The following is a 7,764-nucleotide window of genomic DNA, read 5'->3' on the forward strand; positions in this document are numbered from 1 at the left end:
CAATTCTAAGAAGGGGCACAGTGTCCACACTTTGGTCTTCATTCTTCTTGAGTTTCATGCGTTTAGCAAATTGTATCTTATATCTTGGGTATCCTAAGGTGTGGGCTAATATCCACTTATCAGTCTTTTAAATCCATTTGATTAGTAATGTCAGTTTGTCTCATTGTATCTCTCTTCAGTTTCTCTCGTGATGACCTATCCAAGGTGAGAGTGGGGTTTTGAAGTCTCCCACTATTAATGTGTGGGGTTTGATATTCAATGTGAGCTATAGCAATGTTTGTTTTACAAATGTTGGTGCCCTTGCATTTGGGGCATAGATGTTGATAATTGAGATATCATTTTGGTGAATTTTCCCTTTGATGAGTATGAAGTTTCCTTCCATGTCTCCTTTGATTAGTTTTTGTTTAAAGTCTATTTTATTAGATATTAGAGTGGCTACTCCAGCTTGTTTCTTGGGTCTGTTTGCTTGAAAATTTTTTTCTAGACCTTTACTCTGAAGTAACTCTATCTTTATTGCTTGTATGCAGCAGAATGGTGGATCTTGTTTTTTTAATTCACTCTGTTAGCCTGTATCATTTTATTGGAGAACTGTGTCCATTGATGTTGAGATATATTGATAACCAGTGGTTGTTGATTCCTGTTATTTTGATGGTGGTGGTGGTGATGGTGTGTGTGTGTGTGTGTGTGTGTGTGTGTGTTGCCTTTGTTTCGTTTATGCTGGCACAGAATTAATTATTTCCTGTGTTTTGGTGGGTTGAATTATACTCCTTTTGTTCGAGTAAACCTTCTGGTATTACTGTAGGACTGGAATTGTGGGTAGATATTATTTAAATTTGGATTTCTCCTAACATGTCTTGTTTTCTCCATCTATGAAGATTGAAAGTTTTGCTGGGTTTAGTAATTTAAACTAGCATCTGTAGTCTCTAAGAGTTTGTAACAGATCTGACCAGGCCCTTTTGGTGTTAGAGTCTCTGTTAAAAAGTCTAGTGTAATTCTGGTAGGTCTGCTTTTATATGTTACTTGGCCTTTTACCCTTACAGCTTTTAATATACTTTCTTCTACCGATTTAGTGTTTTAATCCAATTTAATTGGAGTTCTGCAAGCTTCTTGTATGTTTATAGGCATCTCTTTGTTTAGGTTAGAAACATTTTCTTTTGTGATTTTGTTGAAAATATTTTCTGGTCCTTGGAAATGGGACTCTTCACCTTCTTTTATTCCTATTATTCTTAGGTTAGGTCATTTTATAGTTTCCCAGATTTCCTGGATGTATTCTTCAGGAAATTTTTAGATTTAATATTTTCTTGACTGACATATCAATTTCTACTATGTCTTCTGCACCTGAGATTCTCTCTTCCAGGTCTTGTATTCAGCTGATGATGCTTGTAGCTGTTGTTCCTGTTCTATTCCCAAGGTTTTAAATTTAGCTATAACATTCCCTCCGTTTTTATTTCTTTGTGTCTATTTCCATTTTTAGACCGTAATGAGTTTAATTTCGTTCCCTGTTTAATTGTATCTTTCTATATTTCTTTAAAGAATTTATTTGTTTCCTCATTAAAGGTTTCAATCATCTTAATAAGACTGTATTTATAGACATTTTCTTATGCATCTTTTGTGTCGTGCTGTAGTAGGATAGCTGTTATCTGAAGGTGAGATATATGGCCCTGGCGTTTGTTTGTTGATTGTGCTCTTATGCTGGCCTTTAGCAATCAAGTTTTCCATGGATGTTCCTGATGTTAAAGGTATCAGGACAGGGGCCAAACCTTGATGTCCCTGATGCAGCAGGCCTCTAGTTGGTAGCATTGGGCAAGACAATGGAATTCAGGAGACAGTGCAAGCCTCCAGGAAATTGTGTGTTCCCCTGGAGGCAGAGCAGGTATGGGGGGAAAGTCAGAGTGAGGGGTGGCAGGACAGTGGAGCTAAAGGTGCAACAGCCTGCTCAGGGCTGGTCAAGCCCATGAGGACTGGATGAGCATGGTAATGGATTCCGGGAAGAAATCTATGCTGTGTGTTTCCAGATTAGTAGGTCTGATGAAGGTGGGTATATGGGTAGCCAGACAACGGATAACTGGGGGACAGAAGGCTGCTCTGGGCAGCTGGGCATGCTCTAGAGGGCTCTGCATGCAGTGGAATATGTTTTGGTCTTTAAGATTATTTGTCTCTTCTTTGTATTTCTTGAATATAATTAAAATCATTCTTTTTAAGGCCTGGTCTGGAAGTTCTTCCAGGTCATCTTCATTAAGTGCTATAATTATTGGATTGGTGGTTTACAGAAGAAACCTGTTGTCTTGCTTTTTCATGATCTTCCTTTATTTTGCATTGAAATTTCTATATCTGGGTGAGTTTGTTGAGTCTTCCTTGCTTCCTTCTGTCCCTTCTTTCTTTCTTCCTTCTTTACTTAATTTTTTCAAGCTACGTTTCTACTTCCTTTTTTTTCCTTTTTGCCAAAATGTTATTTTTATATTTTATTGTATATTTTATTTATTTCCATTTCAAATGTTATCGCCTTTCCTGGTTTCCGCTCTGAAAACTCCCTATCCCATCCTCCCTCCCCCTGCTTCTATGAGGGTGCTCACACACCCACCCATGCCCACCCTCTTCCACATAGTAGAATTCTCCTACACTGGGGCATCAAGCCTTCCAAGGACCAAGGTCCTCTCCTTCCATTTATGTCAGACAAGGCCTTTCTCTGCTACATATGTGACTGGAGCGATGGATCCCTCCATGAGTACTCTTTGGTTGGTGGTTTACTCCCTGGGAGCTCTGGAGAGTCTGGTTGGTTGATATTGTTGCTCTTCCTATTGGTTGAAAACCTCTTGAGCTCCATCTGTCAGTTCTCTAACTCCGCCATTGGGGACTGACTCTGTACTCACTTCAGTTGTTGGCTGTGAGCATTCTGACTCTGACAGAGCCTCTCAGGCTCCTGTCAGCAAGCACTTCTCGGCATATGCAATAGTGTCTGCGTATGGTGTCTGTAAATGGGATGGATACGCAGGTGGGACAGTCTCTGGATGGCCTTTCCTTCAGTCTCAGCTCCTCACTTTGTCTCAGTATTTGCTCCTATGAGTTCCCCGTTCTAAGAAGGACTGAAGCATCCACATATTGGTCTTCTTTCTTCTTGAGCGGCATGTGGTCTGTGAATTGTATCTTTAGTATTCCAAGTTTCTAAGCTAATATCTATTTATCAATAAGTGCATACCATGTATATTATTTTGCGACTGGGTTACCTCACTCAGGATGATATTTTGAAGTTCCATCCACTTACCTAAGAGCTTCATTAATTCATTGTTTTTAATAACTGAGTAGTACTCCACTGTGTAAATGTCACACATTTTCTATATACATTCTTCTGTTGATGGACATCTGGGTTCTTTCCAGCATCTGGCTATTATAAATAAGGCTGCTATGAATATAATAGAACATGTGTTCTTGTTTTATGTTGTAAAATAATTTAGGTATATACCTAGGAGTGATATAACTTGGTACTATATCCAATTTTCTGAGGAACTACCAGACTGATTTCCAGAGTTTATGTACCAGCTTGCAATCACACCAGCAATGGAGGAGTGTTTCTCTTTCTCCACATCCTCACCATCATCTACTGTCACTTGAGTTTTTGATCTCAGCCATTCTGACTGGTGTAAAGTAGAATCTCAGTGTTTTGTTTTGTTTTTTTCATTTGCATTTCCCTGATGACTAAGAATATTGAACATTTTTTTTAGGTGCTTGTCAGTCATTTGAGATTCCTCAGTTGAGAATTTTTTGTTTAGCTCTGTACCCCATTTTAATAGGATTGTTTGATTCTCTGGGCTCAAATTTCTTGAGTTTGTATATATATTAAATATTAGCTCTCTATTGGATGTATATATATCCTATATATATATATATATATATATATATATATATATATATATATAATCTTTTCCCAATCTGTTGGTTGTCATTTTGTCCTATTAGCAGTGTCCTTTGCCTTACAGAAGCTTTGCAATTTTATGAGGTCCCATTTGTCCATTCTTGATCTTAGAGCATAAGCCATTGGTGTTCTGTTCAGCAAAATTTCCCTTGTGCCCATGTGGCTCTTACCCACTTTCTCTTCTATTAGTTTCAGTGTATCTGGTTTTATGTGGAGGACCTTGATCTACTTGGACTTCATATTTTTACAAGGAGATAAGAATGGATCAATTTGCATTCTTCTACATGCTGACCTCCAGTTGAACCAGCACCATTTGTTGAAAATGCTGTCTTTTTTCCACTGAATGAGTGTTTTTAGCTCCTATGTTAAAGATCATGTGACCATAGGTTGGTGGGATCATTTCTGGGTCTTTAATTCTGTTTCATTGATCTACCTGCCTGTCTTTGTACCAATACTAAGCAGTTTTTAATCACTATTTCTCTGTAATACGGCTTTTAATACTCTTTCTTTGTTTTGAGCATTTGGTGTTTTGATTATTATATGACAGGGGGGATTTCATTTCTGGTCCAGTCTATGTAGAGTCCTATAGGCTTCTTTTATGTTCATTTGCATCTCTTTCTTTAGGTTAGGAAGTTTTCTTCTATAATTTTGTTGAAGATATTCACTGGCTATTTAAGTTGGGAATCTTCCTTCTCTTCTATACATATCATCTTTAGGTTTGGTCCTTTCATTGTGTCCTAGATTTCCTGGAAGTTTGGGGTTAGGAGCTTTTTTGCATTTTGCATTTTCTTTGACTGTTATATCAATGTTTTCTATGGTATCTTCTTCACCTGAGATTGTTTTTTCTATTTCTTGTACTCTGTTGGTGATGTTTACATCTATGACTCCTGGTTTCTTTCCTAGATTTTCTAACTCCAGTGTTTTCTCCCTTTGTGATTTCTTTACTATTTCTATTTCCATTTTTAGATCCTGGATGGTTTTGTTCAATTCCTTCACCTTTTTGGTTGTCTTTTCCTGTAATTCTTTAAGGTATTTTTGTTTTTCCTCTTTAAAGGCTTCTATCTGTTTACCTATGTTCTCTTGTATTTCTTTAAGGGAGTTATTTATGTCCTTCTTAAAGTCCTCTATTATCATCATGAAATGTGATTTTAAATACAATTCTTGCTTTTCTGGTGTGTTGGAGTATCCAGGACTTGCTGTTATGTGAGAACTGGGTTCTGATGATGCCAATTAGCCTTGATTTCTGTTGCTTATGTTCTTGCACTTGCCTCTCACCATCTGGTTATCTCTGATGTCAGTTGGTCTTGCTGTTTCTGACTGGAGCTTCTACCTCCTGTGGGCCTGTGAACCTGTGATCTTAGGTTTATCACCACTCACGTGTGGCATGATATAGGTTTGGTAGTCTGTGGGACAGCCTTAGCTCCGAGATGCAGATGGAGACTGGAAAGATCCTTTTCCCAGCTGTTCCACTGTTCCTGTGCCCTGTGAGCTCCTGGTGAGTCCCTCTTTGGACACTTATTGGATCAAAAGTGGTGATCTTACCTCTGGGCTTAGGAGTGAGAGCACTCCTGGGAGACCAGCTCTTTCCTGGCGGGATTTGTGTGCAGAGAGCTGCAGGACAATCTTAGCTCCAGGGTGAAGATGGAAACCCCCAGAAGCTACCTTTCTTGTTTGTTTGAAAGTATTTACAATTGCAAGCTGATACAACCACTCTGGAAATCAGTCTGGCAGCTCCTCAGAAATTTTGAAATAGTTCTACCTGAAGACCCAGCTACACCACTACTGAGCATATACCCAGAAGATGCTCCAACATATAACAAGGACTCGTGCATTACTATGTTCACAGCAGCCTTATTTATAATAGCCTGAAGCTGGAAAAAACACAGATGTCCCCAACAGAAGAATGGATACAGAAAATGTGGTAAATGTACACTACTCAGGCTACTAAAAACAATGACTTTATGAAATTCACAGAAAAGTTGATGGAACTAGAAAATATCATCCTGAGTGAGGTAAACAAGTCACAAAAGAAAACACAGTGTATGTGCTACTAATAAGCACATATTAGCCCCAGCACTCACAATGCTCATGATACAACCCACAGACCATATGGAGCTTAGGATCAAGGAAGACCAGGGTGTGGATGCTTCAATCCTGCATTGAGGGAGAAACAAGATGATTAAAGAGAGGTGTAAGGAAGAGGGACCTGGGAGGGAGAGAGGAAGGGGAAGAAACAAGGGGGTCACTATCAAATACTGGAGGGGACAGCAGAAGGTCACAGAGTGTCAGGAAATCAAATAAAAATATGTAGTGGGATGTGAGATAATTAAATGGGGATAGCCTCTGGAGAGTCCCAGATGCCAGGGAAATGAGAAGCCCCAGGACCCAAGAGGGATGACTAAAGAAGAGAAGGGGAGGTAGAACCTATAGAAACCACCTAGAGTAGATAGGTATTGCCCCCAGTTGAGGGATGAGGCCACACACCCATCTCAAAGTTTTTAACCCAGAAAAGTTCCTGTCCAAAGGAAGACAGAGATGAAATGGAACAGAGACTGAAAGAAGAGCCATCTTGGGACTGCCCCACCTGGGGATCTCTCCTGTCTGCAGACATCAAACCAGACACTGTTGTCATTGTCAAGAGGCACTTGCTGACAGGAACCTGGTGTAGCTGCTCCTTGCAAGGTTCAGCCTGCAACTGTCCAATTCAGATGTGGATGCTTGGAGCCAACCATCAGACTGAGCTCAGGGACCCTGGTGGGGGAGCTGGTGAAAGGACTGGAAAAGCTGAGGGGGCTTGCAACCTCATAGAAAGAGCAACAACAGCTGGCTGGACCACCCGGTACTCCCAGGGACTAGCCCACCAATGAAGGAGTGTAGAGGGAGGGATCCATGGCTCCAGATACATATGTAGCATAGGATGGCCTTGTCTGACATCAATATGAGGGGAGTCCCTTGGTCCTGTGGAAGTTTGATGCTCCAGCATGGGGGGATGTTGGAAGTGTGGAGTGGAAGTGGGTGGGTGGGTGGGGGAGTACCCTCGTAGAGGCAAAGAGAAGGGAGGAGAGGAAGGTTGTGGGATGGGGGGTGGGCTTGTAGAATGGTAATTGGGAAGTGAGATATCATTTGAGATGTAAATGAATGGAATGATTAATAAAAATAGAATAAAATAAAAGCAATATTCAGGAAAGATTAAGGTTTATTAAGACAAAGGTAGCCATTTTCCTCTGTGTTTTTTTGCAGGAAGTTCCAGAGTAATGAAGGAACATCTAAGCAACGTCATCAATTTTCTCCTAGTTGCTGCATGAGACTTATGGTGTGATATGCTAGAGTAAAATTACTGGGAACTTCAGCAAAGCCAGGTTCAGGAAGCCAGTGGCTGGTACCTAGAGTTATTCTTGAGAGTTCAGGTGGATCAAAGCTCTGTTGGCTGGGACACTGATGAGAGTTGCTATACATTATTCTGTTTTATGATACAAAATGTATTTATTCAAGTACATGTTTAGGCTACAACATTTTAAAATGATAAATAATGTCTGTATAAGTTTCCTGGAGGAAATACACAAAAGTTTCTTAATGGTGTATATTCACAAAAGCAGTGACTGTTGCAGAGGAAGAAGAATATTTTCCCCTCAGTGGCTATGGAGATTTTTATCGTAGATGTGATAGAACAACCAAGGCATCTCAAATATCCCAAATTAGAGAGAAAAGAAGTAGACTGAATATGATCAGCAGACTAGACATCTACAAGAGAGAAGAGAAGAGCATGAAATAAAGAATAGAAAAAGAAACATAGTGAGAGAAGCAAGAGCTGAGAGAGAACATGGCAAATTTAGCTGGGTGATAAGGAGCAGGAG

Source organism: Mus caroli, chromosome X (assembly GCF_900094665.2).
Source record: "Mus caroli chromosome X, CAROLI_EIJ_v1.1, whole genome shotgun sequence".
Classification (NCBI taxonomy): Eukaryota; Metazoa; Chordata; class Mammalia; order Rodentia; family Muridae; genus Mus; species Mus caroli.